General features: G+C 40.9%; 1 protein-coding gene across 8 annotated transcripts in view; it reads left to right on the top strand.

Annotated features, from left to right (window-relative positions):
• Positions 1-24,845, top strand: part of FAM110B (family with sequence similarity 110 member B) — a 224,030-nt gene that overhangs the window by 132,039 nt on the left and 67,146 nt on the right. Inside the window, exon 1 of one of the 8 annotated variants that reach the window (XR_011996653.1) lies at positions 22,318-23,101. The exons of 5 other annotated variants lie outside the window; for them this stretch is intronic. The gene's annotated coding sequence lies outside the window, so the exon portion shown is untranslated. Of the gene's footprint in view, positions 1-22,317; positions 23,102-24,845 lie in introns of those variants that run through there. 2 more of the 8 variants (XR_003236953.2, XM_072734698.1) reach the window with 2 other exon arrangements.

Genomic DNA, 24,845 nt, shown 5'->3' with positions numbered 1-24,845 from the left:
TTACTTATCTGTTTTTGGTGGCTAGCACAGAGCCTCATATGGAGTAGAAACAAATATGTATAAATTGAAATAACAGCCGACTGTTTATAAAAGCAAAAGGAAATGCTAAATGTTTATATTTTAACAATACCTATCTAAGAAATACATATCTTTTTCTTAAGAAAAGCAATGGGCAAACATCCTCTGATATTTACTTTTTCTTACACTATGTGGATGGCATGTGTATCTTAGCATTCCTTGGAATTCATCAATAAGCACTTACAAAGGATATAGTAGATAATCAATTACCATTTTGATGAATAAAAGATGAACACTTTTCCTAATATATATCATAGAAGCCTAAATAAGTTATAATGCTGATGTTACTCTTATTGATGTGAACATTAGTAAAATATTGCAGAAGGGCTGATTCCTATTTTAACATTTCTGAGAAGTCACTATCATTAAAGATGTGTATGTCCTGCTCGTCCTCCGATTTCATGGTTTCATAGGAAGGATAGAGATTTCCTTTAACACTTCTTATACTTTTCTTTCTTTTTCACTCATTCAGTACACATTTAGCCCATGAGGACAATTGACAATCCTGGAATTGATGGGAGGTACTTTCAGGGTGATGTTATTTTTATGTGATGTTATTTTATGTTATTTTTATGGCTGGCTTACAGGAAAGCATATTAGTTTTCTGTTGCTGTGTAACAAATTTCCACAAGCAACTGTTTCTTAGTTCACAGTGGTATTGCTCAAAAGTCTATCATGGATCAACTGGGTTATCTGCTCCCACACAGTCTGACACTCAGGGTGCTGGCTGGACTGTGTTCTTGGTTGAAACTTTGGGGAAAACCCGTTTCTTTCTCTTTTTTTTAAGATTTTATTTATTTATTCATGAGAGACACACAGAGAGAGGCAGAGACATAGGCAGAGGAAGAAGCAGGCCTCCTGCAGGGATCCTGATGCAGGACTTGATCCTAGGACCCTGGGTCACAACCTGAGCCAAAGGCAGACGCTCAACCACTGAGACACTCAGGTGCCCCAGAAAATTGGTTTCTAAGCTTATTCATGGTTTTGGGCAGGATTGAGGTCCATATGTCTTGGCTATCAGCCAAGGGCTGCCATCAGTTCCTAGAAGTTTTTTAAGCCACTGGCATTTCCTTGCCCTAGGCCTTCTCAAGTGCCCTCTCACCAGCTCCAGCAGAATCTCGTATCAGATCCCTCTTACTTCTGATCTCTTTAGTTTCTCTTCTGCGACCAGCCAAAGAAAACTCTCTGCTTTTAAAGGATTCATGAGATCAGGCGAAGTCCATCCAGGTAATCTTCCTATCTTAAAATTAAGGCACTGTATAACATTACCTAAGCATAGCAGTAAAATCCATTATATTTACTGTCCTGGGATTTATGCAGGGTGTGTACGGGGTTGGGAATTCCTGGGGACTGTGTTAGAATTCTCCCTCCACAGAAGGTTCAGTTAAGATACTTGGGAAATGCCAAATGTACCTCCACACTTTTTACTTTGAGAGGCTGAAGACTATGTTTGACAGGCTTTCTCCTTCTCAACCCTACTGTATTTCGATAGGAAAGAGCAGTAGTCTCTTCTTCATATAAAGAGATGTTACTACAGTCAGTAGGTAGGGCTTAGGGTTTACTGTTTGTGGTTTTCATTCATTGATCTGTATTCTTTGAGCCAGTTGCTCCAGGGCCAGTAGTGACCAGATGAGGACTGGAGTCAAGTGTGCAGAGTCTTGGCAGTTAACATGGAAACCAAACTGACCCCGGGTTAAGTAAAGGCTTAATCCAGGAGAAGAACTTGACAGGTGAGGCTACGGGGAAGGCTATGAACTTGGTGTGCTAGACCATAGGGAGCTGCCCTCGCTTTGTGACCAGACGAATTACTTGCCAGAATCGCTGTTCCTGGCAGATTAACCTGGAAACTGTATTATGGTTAAAGCGGAGAAGCCAGAAGCAGGAACGAGCCAGGAAGTCAGAAGTGAATGTTTATTGATCAGTGGCAAGGGAGATTTAGAAATGAATTGCGTTCCTTGAGTTGCATTAATAGTAGTGGCGCTAGTAAAATAAGCAAGAGTGGGGGAACCTTGAACATGATTAAAGAGAAAATCAGGCTGCTTTGTATGATCTGTGATCACCTGAGTAGAGTTTGGTTCATTTTAATGGAGACTATGGATAAGTAGTTTTAGGCTGCATGTCAGGTACGTAATCAATTTGTTATTAACTTGCTGTTGCAAGTTTATACGTTTTGCTTTAAGTGCCTATACATTTTTCTTATCATCCAAACAGCTTTGCTAACTAGAGGCACATGGGGTAAATGGATACCCAATGTGTATTTTACATGGAGTTGTATTTCACTTTTATACCATTTGGCTTTGCCCATTCACCTACCCCTTGCAAAAAGCAATACTCCCTTTAAATGAGATGGATAATGGATCTGTCACATTTACTACTGTAGTGATAGGTTGTTCATTGCTTCTGAATACCATACTTCCTTGTTTAAATCACATGCTCCTGGTTTTCTCAGTCAGTATTCAAAGGGAGTTTGGCTTTTACTTCCTATTACCTCCATTCATTTTTTTTGACTGAAGAATTTTTTTAAGATTCAAACAAACAAACAAACCTAAAAGCCATCTCTGAGCCTGGGAACCAGACAGTGAACAGATCTGTTTTCACATAAGTATAGAAATGCTGGTTTTGGAAATCTTCACTGTGGAGTTCTTGCCACATAGTTGGCTGATAAAACTATAAATAAGCTAAAACTACAGAGCTTCATACCATGAGAAGAAGAGCGTTTAGCTTCATCTTCTGTGACTAAAAGACGCAATGCAACCACAGTAAGAAGAGGACATGGTAATTTGCAGGGTAGCGGTGGAACCAGAGATGTTGACATGCTGATGGTTTTAAAGCAACCCTACAGAGTAAATCATTTATTCATGCCATAAATATTTATTGGTAACCTGCTCTGAGCCTATTCTTCTACAGCTGGGGTTATGGTAGGAAACAAAAACAGTGAGTTCTGTCCTTGAGAGCCTTCTATTTCCATGAGATGGAGCAGAAATACAGAAGATAAATAATACATATTTGATATTTTGAGTGGTTAAAAGTAGTATTCAGGAAACTGAAGGCTAGGGGATAGATGTGTGTTATAGGATGAGGCAGTAGCATTTTAGAGGGTATGCTAGGCAGGGCTGGAGGATGACCCTTGTATTGGGTGGTGAGGCTCACAGAGCATGGTGAAAGTGGTATATCCTGCTGGAGCTATTAGATGATGTTATCTAAGACCGCATCTCTGCAGACTGGGGTTAGAGAGTCTCCTGCTGGCTGTGAGAAGGCCATGTGGCCCCTGGTGGATGAGAGTGGCCCCAGCCTGCAGCCAGCAGGAAACCTGGGACCTCAGTCCTGCAGCCCCAGGGACTGAATTTGGCCAACAGCCACAGGAACTCAAAAGAGAACCCCAAGCTTCTCAAGGAAAGTTGTCCAGAGGACACCGTGGTGGCAGCCTTATGAGACCTGGAACCAAGGATGGAGGTAAGCCACACTTGGGCCTTGACAGATACTGTGAGATGTTAACTGGGGCTGTTTTAAGCCACAGAGTTCATAGTAATTTGTTACACGGCAACAGAGAACTGGTCAAGCCTGTACCTGGGAGAGTATGAGCCAGCCAGTACAGCTTTCTGTGGGAAAGGGCACTAGGCAGAGGAAGCAACCAGGAGGGCAGCATTTATGGGATGGAGGGGGAGTCCCAAGCTATCAGAAGTGAGGTCAGAGAGTAGAGTGGCCTGTTGGGCTGTTAGGATTTGAGCTATTGCCCTGAAGACAATGGAAAGTCATTAGAGGGGTAGGGACAGAAGGGTGACAGAGTCTGACCTTCATTTTAACAGGGTCTCCCAGGCTGCTGTGTGAGACTGGTTGAGACCAGTAAGACACAGTAATTCAGAGCACAGGTTTGGCAGCTTGGGCCAAGGTCCGGCTGTATGGAGGTTGAGGGTGGTGAGTAGTAAGGAAAGGTCAGGTTCTGGAAATATCCTGAAATTGAGTGTATGGGATTTAATAACATCTTGGATGCATAGTATGATAGAGAAAGGAGCATGAAGGATGACTCCAGAGTTTCTGGCCAAGACACCTGGAAGGAAGATGCTGCCAATGATTGAGAAGTTCAGGGTGGGCATAGGATCAGGAGGGGGTTCGGGAGGCCCCTTAAAATTAAGCTCCTGGAACGCCTGGGTAGCTCAGTGGTTGGGCGTCTGCCTTTAGCTCAGGGCATGATCCCGGGTCTGGGTATCGAGTCCTTCATTGGGCTCCCTGTGAGGAGCCTGCTTCTCCCTGTCTCTGCCTCTCTCTGTGTGTCTCTCATGAATAAATAAATAAACTCTTTAAAAAAAAAAAAAAAGATTAAGCTCCTGACGATATACAAAGGAAGGCGCTGAATTGCTACTGGTGGTACCCGTCTGGAGTTCCAGAGAGAAGATGGACTGAACATACACATGGGGAAGTAGTTAGCACATATATGGCACCTAAGGCCACGAGGACCCTAAGACAGTCACCATAGAAAGGCAAACAAAAAATTGGAGGCCGAATGTTGATGCTCTGGTGAAATATTTTCAGTTGTTTTATCTCAATGGTAAAATGTTTCTCTATTCTTCTCCAGCACTTCAACTCACTCTTAACATTTCAGTTTGCTTTCAACATATGGTACTATATGTTGGACTCTGGTGGGTAGGGAAGTGAAGCTGGGTATGAAATCCCTGTTGCCACCTCCTGCTGGGAAGGTTCTAGCAGGTCTAGGGGCAGATCTCTTCTTCCTAAGGGCAAATAGATGTGTAAGCCTAGGGCCTCCTTCCAACCCCAGCTGAACAAGAGTAAGTGAAGCATTCATGTATCTCATCCTAGACCTCAACTTCATTCCCAAAGAATCGGTAAGCAGTCAGTGTGGCTTTCAAGATGCGGTTTGCAAGAAGTCCCATCGTTTGCTGTATAGCTTACTTTTTAAAATTTTTTAAATATTATTTATTTATTTATTTATTTATTTATTTATTTATTTGAGAGAGAGAGAGAGAGAGAGGGCGCAAGCACAAGTGGGGAGGGGCAGAGGGAGAAGGAAAGAGGATCTTTCCTTCAGTGCGGAGCCTGATATGGGACTTGATTGCATGACCCTGAGATCAGGACCTGGGCCAAAACTGAGTTGGATGCTTAACCAACTGAGCCACCCAGGCACTTCTACTTTGCTATATTTCTTCAGTTAGATAGCTAAACTGATAGGCAAAAATAGGAGGGTACCTTCTGGGACTTTAGGGGATAGGGAAGATGGAGTCTCCAAAGAGGGCAGTTGAGAGGAGGTGAGAGTAGGCTCTGGACCACTGTGTAATCTGCATTTACTGAGAGCCCCAGCACTGGTGTATACTGCTCAAGCCTCATTTGAGTTGGTGGGAGTGGGGAGAGCTGTGCCCCTCACAAGCAAAAGACCTCTTCCTATGGACACATCCATTTTTATATAAGTAATCTCTTTAGTTCATAAATTTCTTTTTCGGGCAAGTTACCTATTTATTCCTAAATCTTACAAATTAACAATTACTATATAGTACTTTCTCTTCTTTTTTTCCTTTCTCCATTTTCCATCATATTATCAGATGGGCTATTTAATCTAGTATCGAATTGCTACATTGTCACAGTAGTACCTTTTTAAAAACGAGACACACAGGTGGTGATATAAAATCTTTGGGAACTGAGATCGTTATTCATACCCTCTCGTGCTCCAGAAAGAGCTCGAGCAGCAAACCTTGAGAGTTTAAGTTTCATCTGGTTGACCTTCTGGAATGAGGATAGCATGCTGGCCTTGTCACCCAGGACAGTGAGCAGTGAGGCCAAACAGTGTTTTGAATGTACGCATCCTGATATATGTGTTAAAAGTCCAGCGCACCTGTCCTTTCTCCCTGCCTTGAGCATTTGCTCAGACCTGACTGCACACCTCTGACTTCATTTGCACAGGCTCACCCTTCTCCTACCCCTGTATGGCATCTTTTCTTTTTTTTTCATTTCAGGTTGTATTCCCTTTTGACATTTAAATAGTTACCATTCCTGATCTAAAGATTACATTTCAATTAATTTTCCTTCAACCTGTGAAAGCAAAAATTCTTTTGCATCATTTGAGAAAAATATATCCTGCTTTTCCCCCACTCCCTTACTGTTATGTGTACACAGCATTTTCAAGTGCCCTTTTCAAGTTGAGCGAATCAATTGTGCTCTTAAGTAGCAGTGGTGACCTTTTTTTTTTTTTTTTTTTTTAAGGTGCTTTGGGCCTGTGGAGATCCATTCCTGGCCAAATGAATCCATTCCTTCCCTTGTAAGAACACTTTCTCTAGCCATCTTGAGTCACGCATGGGAAGTGGCTCGTGGCTCGGTTTCCAGCTGTGCTCAGCATTAACACCTGCTAATATGTTGTGTGCAAGAAAGGATAAACACCCTCAAGTCTTCTGCTTCTTGATAAAGATTAGCAACTTCCAGAAACTCTAGAAGCATTTGCCACATCTAACATTATCCACTTGGATACAAAGAATTGCTTATTTAGAGATCTTTTTTCTTTTTTGCTCTGAAGTATCCGTTTCCTATATATATATATATATATATATATATATATATATATATATATATATATATATAAAAACAACACAGATTCCCACGTTGTTTTTAGTCTAGTCTAGGTCAGAGGTTGACAAATAATGTCCCATGGACCAAACCAGCCTACTGTCAGGTTTTATAAATACAGTGTTATTGGAACACAGCCACGACCATCCGTTCATGTGTTGACTGTGACTGTTCCATGCTCCAGTGGCAGAGTTGAGAAGTCATGACAGAGACTGCATGGCTTGCAGAGCCTAAAATACTCACTATCTGGCGCTTGACCAAAACGTTTGCCAACTGTGGTCTAAAATACATAACTTTTTTTAAGACTAAAAATTTTCAGTCATAACATAATTTTGGAATCATTGATATCTCTGGCTTTTTAAAGGTGTCAGGAAGAGTCCCTCGAGAAAAGAGTTCCAGTGGTTTAAAATAAATAAAAATTCAGCATTGTTTGGTTTTCTGATAGCACTTCCATTTCCACGGGTCATCAAAATGTATTTAACTTAAGCATAATGTGTGGAAATGTAAAATATAAAGCATTTCAGGTCACACTGAAAGGGAACATTGGCATTTCTATATAACCTGAGTATTAGGTTGCATTTTCACGGGGCTCGATAACATTTAAAATTAAAATCTTTGTGAAGGCATAATTCACACGTCTCCAAAGGTCTCCCTTATAAGCCACCCAGCTTGACATATGTGTAGCCTCAGGTGAAGGCCGAATTGGTTTTACTAAAATCAAACGGGTGCTTAGTTTGCATAGGCTTCTGTGTGCGCGGGCGTCTGTGAAGATTTCGATGCTTTTCTGGCAGGTTAATTACATTTTCATACTAAAGCGTAATTTCTTTGAACTGCTGTTCTATTTTCCATAGGCTTTGGGTTGTTAGCATGTGTTCCAATATGATAAGGACAGATCCCCCCTCTCCCCGTGCCCTTTCCATCCCCATCACTGGCATAATGGCAGGGTATTGTCATACAGCCCGGACCCCGAGAGAACGTTCTCTCCGTGGCTGTCTTGTGCTTTGAGGGCCAAGGCAGGGCACAAAGCTCAAAGCAAAGAAGTCTTGTGTTTGCAGTGGGAATGCTCTGCCTTTCTTACGCATCCAGGCCTGGCAAATGAGGGCAACAGAAGGGTTGCGTTCAGTGTGGCAAAATCTAATTAGTGCTTGATTGATAGCCACATGCACACTAGAGCCGAGGGGCACACTCAGCCGGCTGTGGGCTGCCTGAAGGGCTCTGCTCTCTGCCGGCCCCTGCAGTGGGTGCCTGCCCTCCTCGGGGAGGTCAGCAGCCCTGGGGAAATCAGGCCAGGGCTGCTAGGGCACATGATGCTGGCACAGGTCAGGTGCTGCTGGCGTGCTGGATATGCACACGTGTGCATGCGCGCGCACATACACGCACACACACACACACACACACACACGCGGTACGTTGAGTCAGCTACCTGCAGTAATTTTGGCAAGGCTGCTTGCTCATCCCCATTTCTTGGATCCTGGGAAATGAGACTAGTTTATTTTCCTAAGGGATATAACCAGATGCTCTTGCCTTCTAAATGGTTATTTCTTGTGCTGTTGTGAATCAGGCCTGAGGATCCAAATTCTCCAAGAGGACTCTCTTCCATCGAGAGACCCCCACCTTTTCTGCTCCGTCCCCCTCCCCTCTGAAGCTCAGAAGCTGTAGTGTGGCTTCACGGTGGCAAGAGTGCAGTGGCAAGAGTGCGTGTCAGGGTCATGGCCAGCATGCCCCTGATTCGACAAGTACCTGCTGGCAGCCTCCAGGTGACACCTAACTACAGAACGGTGACAGTAGTTAGTACCTGCTTCATAGAACTGTGGCAAGGAGGAAGTGACTAATGTGTTTCCTCATGGGGCCAGGCACAGAGAAAATATTCAGTGAAGGTTAGCTGTTCCTGGACCAGAAGTGAACAGAAGACTCAACCCATCCTGTGTTCTCCTGCTCCTTCCCTTCACCCTTGCAGGTGGGCAGACTACGCTGCTTTCATTTCTTTTGCATTGTCCCTGGGGACGGGCAGTTTATCACTGATACATTTTGGAATTGTCTGCATGGGGCTGGGCTATTTTTTAAAATTTTCTACAGACCGTACACCCCCTTATTAGTTTCAGGGAGCCAGCTCCCACCTTTTCTTCTCTCCTGTCCCTTCTCAAAGTTGTGAAATAGTTATCCATACAACTGTTTTTATTTAAGAAGAAACCGAGTCTTAAGGAAGTTCAATCATTTTACCTAAATCCATGTAACTAGTAAGGAATAGCATAGATACTCAAGCCCAACACTGTCTAAAAGCCTCCTATGACCTCGAGATGCTTAACTGTGAGTTCATTTCTGTGACATACAAGTCAAAAGAAAGGTAAATGGATATAGTATTTTCCTGTAAGATGTGTTTTCATTTCTTCCAGAAAACTGCTTTATTACAATGAGACAAAAGAGAAAAAATGGTCAGGTGAAAGCAGAAAAGGTGAAAATAACTTACAAGAAAGGTGTTTTAAATGGGTGCTAACTGGTTAACTGTTGAAAATAAGCTTTCCTGGGGCCTATAAATAGAAAAAAAATTCTCAGGTCCTGATAGAGTAATCTAAACATAAAGGTGCAACATGACATTCAAATGAGTAAACTATAACCCACATGAATTATGTGGGACCAAGTCCTTGTTTCTTCTTTATATATAAATATGGCATACTACACATAAATACGGGGTTGGCAAGTTCAGAAGAATTTAAAATAAAAATAGTTTTAGGAAGATGTCAAACCAGCAACAAAACCTTGAAAACTTTGTAATGCCGACTGTGTTGGTAATTTCTTTTAAAAACTATGGGATTTCTTTTGAGGTAAGAATTACAAATCTTAAGTGTACAGTTTGATAAGGAAGGTCTAGCAAACAAATACTCTCTTAGAATCACCCTAATAAAAATGTAGACCATTTCCATCACCCAAACAAATTCTCTCTTGCCATTTTTCAATTTCCCCAAAATCATTATTCTGCTATCATAAATTATTTTATCTGTTTTTAAGTATATATAAATGGAATCACAGTAAATACCCTTTGTGCTGATGCCTTTCATTTGATCGCATGTCTTTGAGATTCGTCCATAGTGTTGTTTCAGGAGCTGGTTTCTTTTATTGCTGAGTAGTATCCCATTGTGTGTATCTAGTGCAGTTGCTTTTTCTCCGATCTTCTGCTAATGGATATTCGGCTTGTTTCCAGTTTGGCATTTTGAATAAAATTACTGTGGACATCACTGAACAAGTTATTTTGTGGATGTGGGCTTTTTCCTGTGCCTTGGATAATACCTCTGAGTGGAATTGCTGGGTCATAGGCCAAACGTTTGACTGACTTCAGACTTTCCCATTAGCAGTGTATGGAAGTTCCAGTTATTCCACATCTCTGCCAACATTAGGTATCATCTTTTTATGTTTAGTGATTTGAGTGGCTGTGACCTAGTGTTTTATTGGGTTTAAATTTGGATCTTCTTCACAACTAATGATGAGTCCCTCCTCACATGCTTACACGTCTTTTATATATCTTCTTTTGCGAAGTGCTATTCAAGTCCTTTTCCCATTTTAAGAAGTTGGCTTGTTAGTCTTTCTGTTATTGATTTGTCATTCTTTATTTTTTCTGTCTAAAAGTTCTTTTCAGACATATGTATTAGGTATATTTTCTCCCATGTAGTATTTGCCTTTTCATTTTTCTGACAGTGTCATTTGATAGGCAGAGGTTTTTAATTTGTTTAAAGAACAATTTGTCAACTTTTTAACAGTGTTTTCTTGACTCTAGGAAATTTTTACCTGCTTTAAGTTTGCAAAAATACTCTCGTCTGTTTTTTCTAGAAACTTCACAGTTTAGATTTTAATTTGTAGGTCTGTTACCTGTTTCAAGTTGATCATTTTGGTGTGAGGTAGGGGGTCAATGAACATTCAGCTGTTCTATCATCATTTATTGAAAATACTCTTCATTCTCCATTGAATTGTCGGAGTTCCTTTGTCAAAAGTCAGTTGTGTATTTGTGGATCTATTTCTAGACTCTTCTGGTTCATTGATCTAGCAGTTGATTCTTATTAATGCCACAATGTTGGAATTTCATTGTCTTTATGGAATAGATTATGGTCCTTTTCTAGGAGGAAGATGCTTTATCAGTGGAAGCACAGATGACCCAGCATGTAGGTTCCTCACAGTGGACACATTTCCACAAAATGTAAAACATCACTAATACTTGACTCTGACATGGAATTTTGCAGGTAGAATTTGTTTTGCAGTTGAATTACTTCGGTTTATTCAGATATGAAAAATTTGGTGTAATATATTCCATTTCATTGCAATTTAGGTCCGAAAATAATGCTGAAAAGAAATACGTATGAAGGCCTGAGTGAACATAGACTATAGAACAGCCCAAAACTAGTATATCAAAAAGGAAGATAGGTTAATTGAAATTCCAATTAATTTCACACAACTGAGTCCAACCAGTGTTTGAAATGACAGTACTTTAGTACTGCTCTTCCTTGGTTATCAGTGGAGTATTTTTTTCCCTGTAAAATACATCCTATCCAAAAGCATTAACACACAGCAGTAACACCCAGCATTAACATTTTGGGCATCTTTTGGGAGGACAGAGATTACGTTTTTCCAAAAGAAAGACGTAATAGAAGAAATTCTGTTTAAGTTCCATTTGCTGAAAATGATGAAGTTTTAAGAAAAGTAGTAATTACAAATCAAAAAAGATCTTCTTTCTCTGCCCTTCCTCCCTTGTCCTATCCTAGGTTGGGTTTGAGGCAAGTGCTCTGGCCCACCTTTGCAGGGCCCTGACTCTTTTACCTGGAGCATCAAGAAGAGTAGGAATATTGATTTTCACCAAGTGGACCACCCATCACTACTGATGGAGAATCAGGACCTTTAGGAATTTCTAATTACTTCATCCAAAACCCAGGATCTGCTCTTTTGTGTGGATAAGCTGTGGTCATTGTAGGCAAAATTAAATTAACTAAGAACCACCTCCTGCACCCCCAGCTCACTTTCAAGATAATGGAACATGGGGTACTATCTTTTTAAAGCCTGGCCTTGACTCACATCACATATTCAAATTGTATTTGTTCATAAACAACATTAAAAACAAATGTAAAGATTATGCTTTTGAAAGAAGATGATTAAAACTGCAAATGCTTCTTTAGTCTATAAAATGTGCCAAATACCATCAAAGTGTATCAAGTGAGCAGTTTCTGTTGCCGCCCTCTGGGTTCCTCTAGTGCTTTTCCTCCAGCCTGTTAGGCACTTTATGCCATTTATTACTATTACAGAACATTTCTGTGATGTTAATTTAAAAGCCTTCTCTATAATTTAGTACACAGGCCACTTGTGTAGGCTTGACTCAGACTTATGTTATGATAAAAAAACATTTATCATGTGCTATTCCATGTAAGAAGAATCTAAACTCTCCTCTTCATTAGAAGACCTGCCTGCAGTAGAACTAAAATAGCTTTTCCCTGAATGGAAGCACTGATTTGGCAAAGATCATGAGCAGTCAATTCAAGAGGAATGTAATCGAATACTTGAAATGTAAATTAGCTTGTAATCTGACTTTGAAAATAAAGCAAAAGAAAAGCCCAAGAAAGTTTCCTAAAGGTGAATTAATGTCCTTCAAACTGCTTCTAGTTTCAAAGTTAATAACATACAGACGATAAAAATAATATGCAGTGAAGCTTATCTTTTCCTGTGCTTGTTGTTCCCTCTGATACACTGGCACCATACTTAGAGAACATTCCCTGCAGAGAGAACCCACATCCACAGAAATGATTTTCAGATATCACTAGAGATTTACAAACTGTCTCAGTAATGTTTGGTGGACTGACTTTGTTCCTTATTGTGTCCATAAAGCATGAAGTGATAACCCAAGATAGAACCTTAAATAAAATAACACATATTTTCTTGCTTCTCTAGTCAGATGTTCCTATTTTCAGAGAATTCTTTTTCTTTGAATAACTTCTTCCTCATTCTTGAAGGACACATTATTTCTCCCCTTAAATCACTGAGCAGGGGACACCAGGGTGGCATGTTCCTGGTGTCCTGGGATGGGGTTCTGCATTGGGGTCTCCAAAGCGAGCCTGCTTCTCTCTCTGTGTATGTCTCTGCCCCTCTCTCTGTCTCTCTCAGGAATAAATAAATTTAAAAAATAAGTAAAATAAAATCACTGAGCAGTAAATGCTCCAAAAGAACACTAGTTAAATGAAGGTCCCATAATTATTGTCATTGCCTATAACAGGTTTACATAATGCAAAATTGTTTCTTTGCTCTAAAAGAAACCATGAAAAAGAATGTTTACATGTGGAAATAGGAACAGGAGAAATATAGGGAATCCAGATACAGAAATGAGTCACCTGGTATGAAAAACTTAACATTCAAAAAAGAAACTGGGTGGGATGGGGTGGGGAGAGTGATTATTTTCAGTAGGAAAAAAAAGTCTTGGCTTTACAGGTAATTACATACCTAACACTATAGATGGAGTAGAGCTCAGGTTACTTCAAAGCAAATTTCTTTTAAGTAATTCCCACTTGCACACTAATTTCTATTGTGGCACGTAAAAATTGGTCCCTAGATATAATAAAATTACCTTTAAAATATACACATATAAATGGAAACACCTTTCTGACAAAACCTTCGAACCATTATCTATTAATGATACTGAGCCAGGGTTCACAAGATTTTTTTCAACTGTGAATGTAAAAAAAGTCTGTAGAGGCAGATACTGAAAGGTGATTGTTTTGCTTTACTGTATTTTAAACTCACTTCCTACTGTAGTAACAATCCATGAGGCTTCAGAAACCTGCCATGGTCCACAGTCAATCTTGAAGCATGATAATGTTCCTAACTTGATATCCAGAGAAATTATTTTCCATTTCCTTCATCACTTAAACTTACTGGCTTCTTTCCAGGCATTTGAACTTGGCCATGTCTTCCAAGTGTGTAAGATGCTTTTAGGTAAAAGGAGAGAATTATCCAAATAACTAAGGCAAGGAATAGTTGAGCTGCACTTGGCAATGAGGGCTTACACCGGGGCCAGCAGAGGCTTGCTCTGATGTCTAATCAGCAAAGTGACTGACAGTCCAGTCTGAACTTTTGATTCCCACTTTAATGGTTTGACTTATGGCTGGGAGCAGTTAGCTCATCAAAATCCTTTTTTGCTGGGGCTGCTACTTACTAGCCAGTTACTTACCTGCTGGTGAGCAAAGCTAAATTGCACCATGAAGACTGGCTGTAGGCTAGATCTGTTGACCAGGACATGGGGCAGCAAGAATCTCCAAGCCTGAGATATTGGAGGGCTATACTCATTAAAAACTTGCCACCTCAGGTTTTTCTTTTCCTTGGGTGGGAGTGGGGAAAAACACAAAGTTTAAATAAATAATTTATGTTCCATGTTAGTAATAGCACAGTAGAAAAGTTTAAAAATTCAGACAAGCCAACCATGCAGAGATAAAAACGATTCACATTGTGGTATTTGCTCCTAGACTTTTCCTCTGTATGTATTCAGACATATATGTGTACATACACAGAGAGGTAATTTTAACAAAAATGGAATCATAATATATGTTGATTTAGGACTCTCACTTAATATTTAGCTGATAGTCTCATTTAATAAATACCCTTCTAAAATATCACTTTTGAATAACTGTATAATGCTCCATTCATCTTATTTATACACCATAATTTATGTAACCCATTGGCTGTTGTTGAATTTGATTTTCTCTCTTTCTTTTTTTTTTGCTCTATAAGGGATACTATGATATGACAAATACCATAATTTTTGGTATTTTTTGTATATATCCTCAATTATTTCTAATTTATTTTTGCTCATATTCCTTGAATGATTTTCCCATAGTGGATGGCTATGGGTAAAGGTGTATACATTTGTAAAGTTTTCAATATGTTTTCCCAAATTGCACCTCCCCCCCAAAAAAAAGCCATGTTTATTTAAGTCCCAGAATTTCTAGATGTTATTAACAACCTCTTAACAGTGTAACATTTCCCATGTGGGTTGTGCTCAGGGCATGATGATTATATATTAATATTATACACTTCTTTTTCTAGGAGAGGGTCTGTTTTTCTAATACTATTAATGCCATCTAGCCTGGATGTTTAATTTTGCAGTCAGCCAAGTGTGGAGAACTTAGATAATGTTTACAAAATGCTAGGTACTCTCTAAATGCTTTCTGTATATATTAACTCATTTAATCCACATAATTTCATCATCCTCATGTTACTGATGAGAAAATTCAAGCATGGAAAAGTTCAGTAATTTACCCGAGGTTACCAGCTGGAAGGTAGCTAGATTGGGATAGAACATAATGGGATAGGAGGTGAGAAGTACATGATGATGTTCTAGCAACATAATTTCTCCCAAAGAGCATCATTCAGGAGGTTATAACGTCCAAAATTTTGATATGGTGTCCTTTGGCTTCTACTGATTTCGAAAGTTTCAGAAAGACCCCAGATGAATTTCATAACAAATTATGTTTTGTAGTTTCGTATTTATTTGGATGAAAGTAATCTTTCAAAGTTAGTACATTAAAACATAATTATGAGCATTCATACCATGCATAGTTGAAGTTCTTCCATGAAGCTTTTGCTTAAAATAGCAGCATGCATTACTCATGCAAGAGGATACGCCTTGATTTTGGACAATAATTGTAGAGATACACTCAAGCACTGGTGCTGATGCTCTACAGAACTATTTATAATTATAGGAAATGTCATTTAACTGAAATCTGAAATGTTTATGCATTCCACTTAGAAGACAAAGCTACAATTTAGTATGTTAATCCATTTATTGGAATTTAAAGTTATAGGAATTATCCATGGTCAGTAGAGAAAGAGTCCAATCCGGAGCCTTTCCAGTAGAACAGAGATTATTGATAAGGTAAACACTTTCACATCTTAGAAGATGCCTGTCAAGGTCCATAAAACATGGTATGCTTTGAGAACAGAAGGGAAGGTAATAAGCTCAGGATAATTACTAAAATTAATTCATAGCTTAGTATATTATAAAAAGATCATTTATATAACGTGTATGTTATGTGTGCTATATTTATATTATTTATCATTATATATAATATATGATATATAAGATTAGTGATATTTAATTATTACACCCATGGGGTAACTAATTTTTTGAGTATAAGAACAAACATAGTTTTCATGAGAAAAGGAACAAAATAGAAACAAAATGAGTCTGGAGTCCCTGAGCAAGTCCTAGGTTGTGGCTCTCCTTCCTGAATTCCACACCCCACCCTCCCCACCCCCCAGGAAGCAAAACTCGCAGGTGCCTACTGCCTCTCTCACCTGTAAATTCTATCGAAGGAGAGGATATATTCTCAATCCATGATCACATAATAGGGGCTTAGTATACATTTCTTGAACTACTGAAGCAATGTTGCCATAGTGTTTTAGATTCTGAAATAACCCTCTCTTCTTTGTTCTTAACTTCCATGTCTTAAAAGCTGCAAGTCAGAATGCCGAGGATTAGTGTTATTGGTTACTTAAAATCATTCCTGTTAAGGTTTAAATCGCTGATGTCTTAATCCACCACTTTGTTGTTGTTAAAGAAAGTTCCTTTTTTTAAATATTTTATTTATTTATTCATGAAAGAGAGAGGCAGAGACATAGGCAGAGGGAGAAGCAGGCTCCCTGTTTGGAGCCCGATATGGGGACTCGATCCCAGGACCCTGGGATCAAGACCTGAGCCAAAGGCAGATGCTCAACCACTGAGCCACCCATGTGCCCCAAGAGTTTCTTAGTGATGTTAATTTTTAATTCCTGAATGCCCATTCATGCAGGGCTCTCTGTTGTCCAATGCCATTTGGACATGTGGGTTCTGATACCAATATGTACTTAGCCATGTATAGAAATGTCCTTGTACATTTTATCTCATCAGCTGAATAAACCCATGTTTGACTTGTAGATGTATGTAAGTATAAATGAAAGAAAGGAAAAAAAATAAATGAAAAAAAGGAGTTTTGATTTCTGGAGAATATAGAAGTTCTTTTATTATGCAGTGCTTAAAGTTGTGTGCAATGAGAGACTTTTAAAATTCCCTCTAATTGACTATTTGACTTTATAATTAAGAAACAATCATTTGGGTAAAACTGGGCTGCTCTAGAAAACAGGTGACTCACAATGATGCTTTCCTAAGAATATTGTTTGTGAGTTAGAATCCTGAGATATAAAACACTTTTAATGAAAATTTTCTTAAGCTATGTTCATGTAACTGTGCTTTTTGCATCAGAATTTCAAAACTTCCTTATGTTACCCTAATCATTTAGTTTCTCGGGTTTGGGGGGAAGGGGAGTCCCTTTTGCACTATCCTAGCTCTCTCCTTAACCCTATCGACCTGCACAGAAGTCCCTCTGTGGGTCCTTAATCTGAGCCACCTTATGCTGAATGTTGAGGTTACCATTCTTTTAAAAAGTTGGAGAGCTCACCTCCAGGGCAGGAGTCTTGTGTACTTCTTCTGCAAAGTTAACTAAGTGGGAACAGGAGTCCAGCTTTGTGTTTTCCTATAGGAGGATGAGGGACTGGCTGGTTAGTTTTAAGACTTGAGGAGTATGGGGGCTGAGCAGACTGATGCAGTCGGCTAAGTTTGTAGGCACTTGGTACTTTTTGGTCAGGGTGCTAGGTGTTAGAGAAGGATACAGAGGGTATGGGACATAGATACGAATTTTGTCTCTATAGACTTTTGACAGTCCCATACCTAAGAAATTCTTTGTTTGCTTCTTTTATCAAGTGATTTCTTGCCTTCTAGGCCTAAGAAGCCAGGTACATTCCTGGTTAAATAGGCATAATGGGGCTAATCCCAGTGCAATATTGACATATGATTAAGCCATTTTAAAATCCAAAGTCCTAACCTCAGTGGTCCATAGATTGAATAGGGTGGCAAACTGTAAGAGAGGCTGAGAGCCTCTAGGGTTTCATAGGTTTATCATAGGGGGCTACAGCAGGAAAGTGGCCTGAGGAAATGGGGAAAGGGGACCCCTGGGAAATAACCTGTCCAAACACTGTGGTCAAGGACCCCTGACTTGTGCTGTCCAGAAACATACCTGTGGGTCCTGTGAAATCCCTCAACCAAGGTGTTCAGGGTGCGCTGGATCTTCACTGTGCTAGCAGCTGCTGGCCATTCAGAGCAAGCCTCTGTGACAGTCTCTCCCGAGCCAGCCACCCCTCAAATTCATAACTCCTCAGCTGTCTCATTGTTCCTATCCTTCTGTCTCTCCTCCTCGATACTATAAAATATGAATCATTAAAAGAAAAAGAAAAAGGCGATGGCATAGACAAGGCTTTGAGAAGACACTACAAGACACAACTGAATTGTAAACCGAGCCCCTGCCTCCTTAGAAGACTCATGCAGTCTGCTCTATGAGGCCTGGCAAGATGATCATCCACACATAATTATCTTTTTCAGCAGACAGCTTCCCAGGAGGCCCCAAGAACGGTGTCCTGCACTGATGTGTAAAGGAACTTTTGAGGTCCTATTCACACAGGGGGGGGTCACTTCATGGTAAACAGGGCAGCATGGTAAGTGTCTGAATGAAGAGGGGCCTGAGAGCTAAAAGTGGCCTTGGAAGCAGCTGGGGTAACTTCCAGCAACCCTATTTTGTCTTTCCCAACCTGCCACCTTTACACCTGCATTAAACACCCTGTATGCTGCATTCTGAGGAAGGAAGGAAGGAAGGAAGGAAGGAAGGAAAGAAAGAAAGAAAGAAAGAAAGAAAGAAAGAAAGAAAGAAAGAAAGAAAGAAGAAGAAAAAAAGAAAGAAAGAAGAAAGAAAGAAAGAAAGAAAGAAAGAAAGAAAGAAAGAAAGAAAAGAAAAGAAAGAAGGAGAAAGAAGGAGGGAGGAAGAGAAAGGAGGGAAGGAATGGATGAAGAGCCAGGGTTTAGGTGTTATGAACAGAGAAAGAAGGAGCACTATACCTCCTACCTACTCCTATGCTGTTCCACCAGTTGGCCTACCCCTTGTAGCCAGAAGAGACTCTCACAACCTGGGCATGCGTTTCTTTTCCTTGGAGTTGGGAGTAGGTGGTATGCTAAAGCCACCCCTTGCATGATCTGAGGGGAGCTGATTGTTAGCATCTCTGCCCAATTCCATGTACAGTGACTTCACTTCATGTCAGTTGGTGGCTTGAAATCCCATAATGGAAATACTGCTGGTCAGGGCCACACCATCCCAGGCTGGCTGTTCTGACACTTGCTAACCCATACTCTACAAGAGTTGGGATCCATGGCACATCCTGGACTGGCTCGACTGCTGGTCCTTGCTCTTTCCCCTGGCAGTGTGGTGGGGAATAGAGCTGGGCTGGGGCTCCCCAAATAGAAGGATCATAGGTCCTGGAGGTCCAGCTTTTGAGCAGCCCACCCTACACACTGATCCTGTTCTTCAGAGCAGAAACAGCCCTCCTGGATCCCTTTTCAGCAAGTTGGGAGTTTGACAACCAACCAAAACTGAGACACTTCTGGATCAGTCTAAAGTGATCTAGAAGCCATAGGCTTAAAGGGAATAATTTTTAGTATGTGAACCCTGGTTTCTGTACCAAGGAAAGAAAACTTTGACAAAACTCTACATGGAAATTCTTGACACATAGGCTTTCTCCTCCTCTCCTTGTTCTCGAAGCTTAGAGAGTCAACGCAGAACTTGAGGAAATCCATTCCCAGAGGTAAACGGTGTCTCTGGTGAGTGACTGTCTTCCTTGCCCAGTGTAGCAAATGTGAAATGCACACGTTTTTGTTCTTTGTACAAGGAAGGGTATGTGAAGGTTTTGACTTGGAAGATAGTGGGAACCTGTTAATTTTGGAAAGAACTGAAGAGGAATCAGCAGTCAGAGTTTCAGAGGGGTTGGACCAAAATCCCTTCCCCTTTGGTGTATGCTGTTTGCAGCTGTGTCTGCGTGTCCTTGCTTTGTCCTCGGGCCCCAACAGCCTCTCCAGGACCTTCACACACTCTTGGCCCTCACCCATGCTCCAGCCAGAAACCTTCAGCCACGGACCAGGCAGTCCACCCCCACTTCACAGCAGTCTACCCCATCGTAATTACTTATTTGTTAATGAATCACTTAATGTTTATGTACCTCATTAGCTTGGAAGCTCCATTGGGAATCAGAACACTCTGGCTCTCTCCCTGCACTATTCTCAATGTCCAGCAATGTCTTTGCACACAGTAGGTGCCACAAAGTGTTCATTGAGGGAATGAATGTTTTTTCAGAATCAAGGATGAGTTGACAACAGGTCAAAGACAAAAAGTGCTCCTTCCTGAGGTCAAAAGAATATGTAGGCTCACCTCGCAGAGTGACAGATTACCAATTAACTGTTACTCGGTTTCAAACAAATATTAGTTCCAAACATGTTGAAAGATAAGACCAAAGAAAGGATGGTGGCTTCCATTTCTTTGAAAGGGTCTGTTTAATTCTTATACAAAACAGGCATGAGAGAAATTAATCAAACGGCTTTTAAAGTGCCTTTTTTGAGCTTGCAGCCTGTTAAATGAAGGGGAAGGCAGAGCTGTTCGATGTTTCCTAGATAAATGCCTGGAAGTGTTACTAGTCTGTATCCTGGCAGCCTCTGGGGAGCTGTGCCTTAGGCCAAATCACTGAAGCCAATTCCTCTTGGAGATTTAGCTCCTGATGATACTGATTGCACTTTGATAATTCAATGGTCGATGCTTCCGGGTAGCGCACCCAGCAATCATTCTTTTTAGCGGGCTCGTCTCCATCATATTTTCCCAGAGTTTTTGTCTCTGTGCACATTTCTCCATACTTCTCCACTCTTGAGCTTATGCATCCTGAGTTTCTGTGCTCTCGGTTGAAGTTTATGGGCCATGCCTTCCCTTTCTGTAGCTTATTTCCCAAACAGGTTGTGGGACACAAAGACTAGAGGATGAAAAATGATCCTTAGGCATGATTCCTTTTCCATGGCTACTGATTAATCTCTGGGGATATTTGGTTCCTCGGAGCAAATCATAATGCCTTTTGAGAACGTCCGCTTTCTATGAAGGTTTTCAAATGAAAATCAGAGCAAAACAAAACTACAGAAATGAGAGGTTTGCATAGTATCATTGGATTAGAACTTGACTGGTAAAACATACCAATTTCTGGGAATTACTGAAGGAAAGCTTAATATATTAACAGATCTGATTAATATCACCCCAGGATTGTTAATTTTGTAAAACATACCAAGAAGAGAGAAATGACTCTTAGGGAGAACAAATATATAAACAGGCTATAGGGATGAAAAATTGACTAGCTGACTTCTCTTAAATCTGTCATTTTGAATTTTATCAAACTTCTCATTATCAACTTTCCCCAATTTATTCAATATCAAATTTCATTTTGAATTTTATCAAACTTCTCATTATCAACTTTCCCCAATGTATTCAATAGAAAACATTTTAAAAATGTATATCATAATCGATATTGCAAATCATTAATGAAATACTATTATATGCCTATAATTTCCTGAAAATACCTTTTAAGATTGGTTTACGTAGAGTCAAGTGAAACTGTAGGAATTACATAGACAAAAAGGGGGTATAATTATTTTTGTTACTAGAGTGAATACCAGTAATGATTCTCTGTGATTATTCAAGTCTGCCATTAGTTTGTCCCTATTAATTCTAAATGATGTTTCTGACAAAACCCAACAGTGGAGAAGTATTTAGATAATTTTTTAAAGTAGTGTGGTTCTGGAAAAGAAGGTAGACAATACGACGTAGCAAGAAGATTGCTGCTATTAATAATTGCTTGATTGGAACTCACTGTGTGCCAGGCCCCGTGCTAAGTGCTAATAGATCATTGACCATAATCCTGCAAGGTGTCTCCCATTATTGCCTCGGAGACACAGAGAAATCCAGTCACTTGCTGAGTCACAAAGGTAGGAAATAGCTGATCCAGAACTTAACCCCAGCCAGTCTGACGGTTAGATGCGTGCCTTTTGCCTGTGCATCAAAACACCTCTCACAGGAATTGGCTTCTAGAACTAATTTTACCATTACATTGTGAGTTGGGCAAATTTATTTAATTTTTGCTTTTATAATAACCTCTGATACCCTTTTTCCATCTCTTGTAGCTTGGAATTATCGCCATAGTCAAGATTATGACTTTTGACCCCTTCATTAGCCCTGTTCCACTATGGATGGAAATGTGCGCAGTATTTCCAGTGATCTTGATTGATTAATTAGCACTCTAGGACAAATGAGTGGCAAATTGCTAACCAGGGTAAATAAAGTGAGGCTCATAGTCTTACAGCACTGAGATTTTAATATCCGGCTAGTATCGATTTTATTATTTCTCAGTGCTGGCATCTGTTAAGTTTAAGTAAGCTGGTAGTACTGTACATTGATGTAACCACTCTTTGTTTCTCTACATTGGAGAGAAAACAAGAATGCACTTTTAAACATCAGTTATAGTTCATAAGGTGATGCATTAATCTCCAAAACGACAGGAAATCAAGGTGATTTTTGTCTGTGGGGTTTAATTTATTAAAATTTAATTTGCTCCTGTGCTTCGCTCCAAGAGCTCTGTGCTAGCAAACTAGCTATAATTAGATTAGCAGCCTGCTAAGCGCTGGTGACAGCCTGCGCCTCAGAGAGCATGTGCTGGATTCTGCATGAGCCTCTCCTCATTGGTTGCTAGCACTGCTGCTCGCCAGTTTGATAGGTTTGCACAGCACTCTTTATGCTGCATTGGAGACATAGATACAGAGATACTCTTCGGTGTTCTTGCAACGGTGGAGGTGCTTAGCCGGTAACGGGAAAGAAGGAGCCGGGCACCGGGAGAAGGGGTCTGCCTTTGTTGTAGCGCATCGGGGGCACCGGCTGCCGGCTGCCGGGGACAGGGAAGAAGTTTCAGTTCATGGTAACTACTTTGAGGCTTTCTCTCGCAGGAAAAACAGGGCCATGCATGAAATGAAGCGTGTTCATCATGTCATCTGTTTAATTTCATCTCGCTTTTGCTAATATCACGCGTACTCCAGCGTCCCCGGACTATAATATATTCCCCTGGAGAAGGCTCGGCTGCTAAACAGCTGCCCTGGTCATGAAGGAATATTGTTTTTACCTGGATTCAAGAGTGCATGTAGTGGGGAATGATGCTTATTGGTTCTCCTCTGTTTTGGAAAGTCCGATGTTGCATCAATTTATGTGTCTTTGGAGGTGCGTTTCAGCAGCCGGTTGACTTTGTTTGCATGGAGTCCGGACTCTCATGAATAATGAGCAATCAAGGAGAGTTCGGGGAGACACACTTTAATTAGGACAGGGCAGCGATTCTCCTGGTGTCGGCGCAGGCTCTTAGCAGAAGTGATGTGCTATTGTTTCTTCACAGATGTGTGCAGCCTTCATTTTGGACGATTTCCTTTGTTTCACCTTTTGTAGTTTTCATTAAGCCTTTTGAACATGGAGAATATTAGCATATCCCATTCTGCAAAAAATATGCCTAGGTGTGTATTCAGCCGTTACAAAGAGAGAATTTGTCACTCGGGGCTTTGTTTTACAGGGACGGTGCTTTCGGAGTTGAAATGAAATCGCGGAAAGGTGGGGTTCTTCGCACTTTGACTGAGGTCTGACAGCATTTAAAAATTTCCGTTAACGATGGCCTGGATTATTTTCCAGATCAAACCATAAGTAATCTTAAATTCTGTAATAAAGATGGTATGTTCTGGGGTGGGGGCGGGGGGAAACATCTAAATGGCCAAGGCTGAGCTGAAAGAAACCCAGACAAGCGCATTGTGAGTTTCTGTTTCTCAGTGTACCTTCGCCATAGGGTGGTTTTATACCAGGAGAACCCCTTGGTGTCATTTTGTCCTCAAACTTAAAAATTGATATCCTTACCGTGTCAGACTGTGGAGACCACAGAAACTTGTGTATTGACTCACCAGTCACACGGCTGGCTGGCTGCCACCATGCGTCTGCTATCAGTGGAGAGCCCTGCTGCTCTCTGAGGCTGTCAGGAATTATTTCCCTGCTCCTGAGAAGCCAAAACTTGCCATTTAACTGGTTTGTTAAAATCACTGCTTTGATTTGGAGCTACAAGCTGGCTGAAGGGCTTCCGTATATTCTTTAGCAGAGGAAAACTTAAGAATACCAACTGTGCTTCGCTCCCCCACCCCAACTCAGAGTCCCCCACCCCAACTCAGAGTCCCCGACCCCAACTCAGAGTCCCCCTCCCTGGCCTGTCCTAGGGTGTAATAAGCCATCCAATGTAATATGTTTCTCAAGTCACGGTTTTAAGAAAAATAAGGAATACTGTGAAAGGCTGCCATTTATCATGATAGAGCCTCATCTGTAATAACAAAGTTTGCTAGTTGCTCACTGTGATGCAGGGTCTCTATGACTCTGGGCAGTCTGCAGCAGTTTGGTTTTAAGGTAGCACGTGTGATGGGTTGAATGTGAGAAGGGTCCCTCTCCTGAGAGCACTTCCTTCCTGTTTGCCCCCCCCCCCCCCCCCAGCTGACACAGCCGCACCTGCTTCAGACTTCAGAAGGTTGCGCTGCCCAGGCAGAGGAGGCACCACTTGTTCCGGTGATCTTGCTCTCCATGCCCCCCCATCTCTCTCCCCATGCCCCCCGACCCCGCTCTCCCTCTTCAGCCGTCCTTTCTGCCCCTGACAACGATTCCTGCCTCCAGGCTTGGAAAATAACCTGCACCTGACACTCAGGCTTGGCGGCTCGTTGGGGGAGGAAGGAATTGATGCATTCCCATGGCTGTCTCTCCCTCTCCTCCTCTGAATCTCCTGAAATACTTCCTAAATTGCCTTGGTCTTACAGAATTTCCAAGTAGGGCTGCCTTAAGAGTAAATTGGTGCTCTCCTCCTCTGTAAACATTGTAAACCACCTTTTGTGAGCACAGCTCCATTAGGCTGTGTGTCATAGGAAGCTGCGGGAAATACTTCTAAGTGACGTTGACTTTCAAGGGCTGGATCCTAAAAGACTTGCTGCGTCTAGAAGGAACTCCTTAAAAATGTGATGTAAATATAAATCTGTGTGGATATTGTGTAATGTGCTATGATAGCCCAAAGGGCCTTTCAACATCTACTAAATGGGCATTTTTCAGATAGTGCTAAATAAAATGTTATTTATCTTTTTGCAAAGAAACAGAATCTGTACTTTTATCCTCAGATGAATTACAGCGCACTCTCTCTCTTTTAACGACATTCAGGGAAATCTTTATGTGTTTCAGAGATAA

The sequence above is a fragment of the Vulpes vulpes genome, chromosome 13 (assembly GCF_048418805.1).
Source record: "Vulpes vulpes isolate BD-2025 chromosome 13, VulVul3, whole genome shotgun sequence".
NCBI classification, from domain to species: Eukaryota; Metazoa; Chordata; class Mammalia; order Carnivora; family Canidae; genus Vulpes; species Vulpes vulpes.
This window is presented reverse-complemented; position numbering and strand designations above follow the sequence as displayed.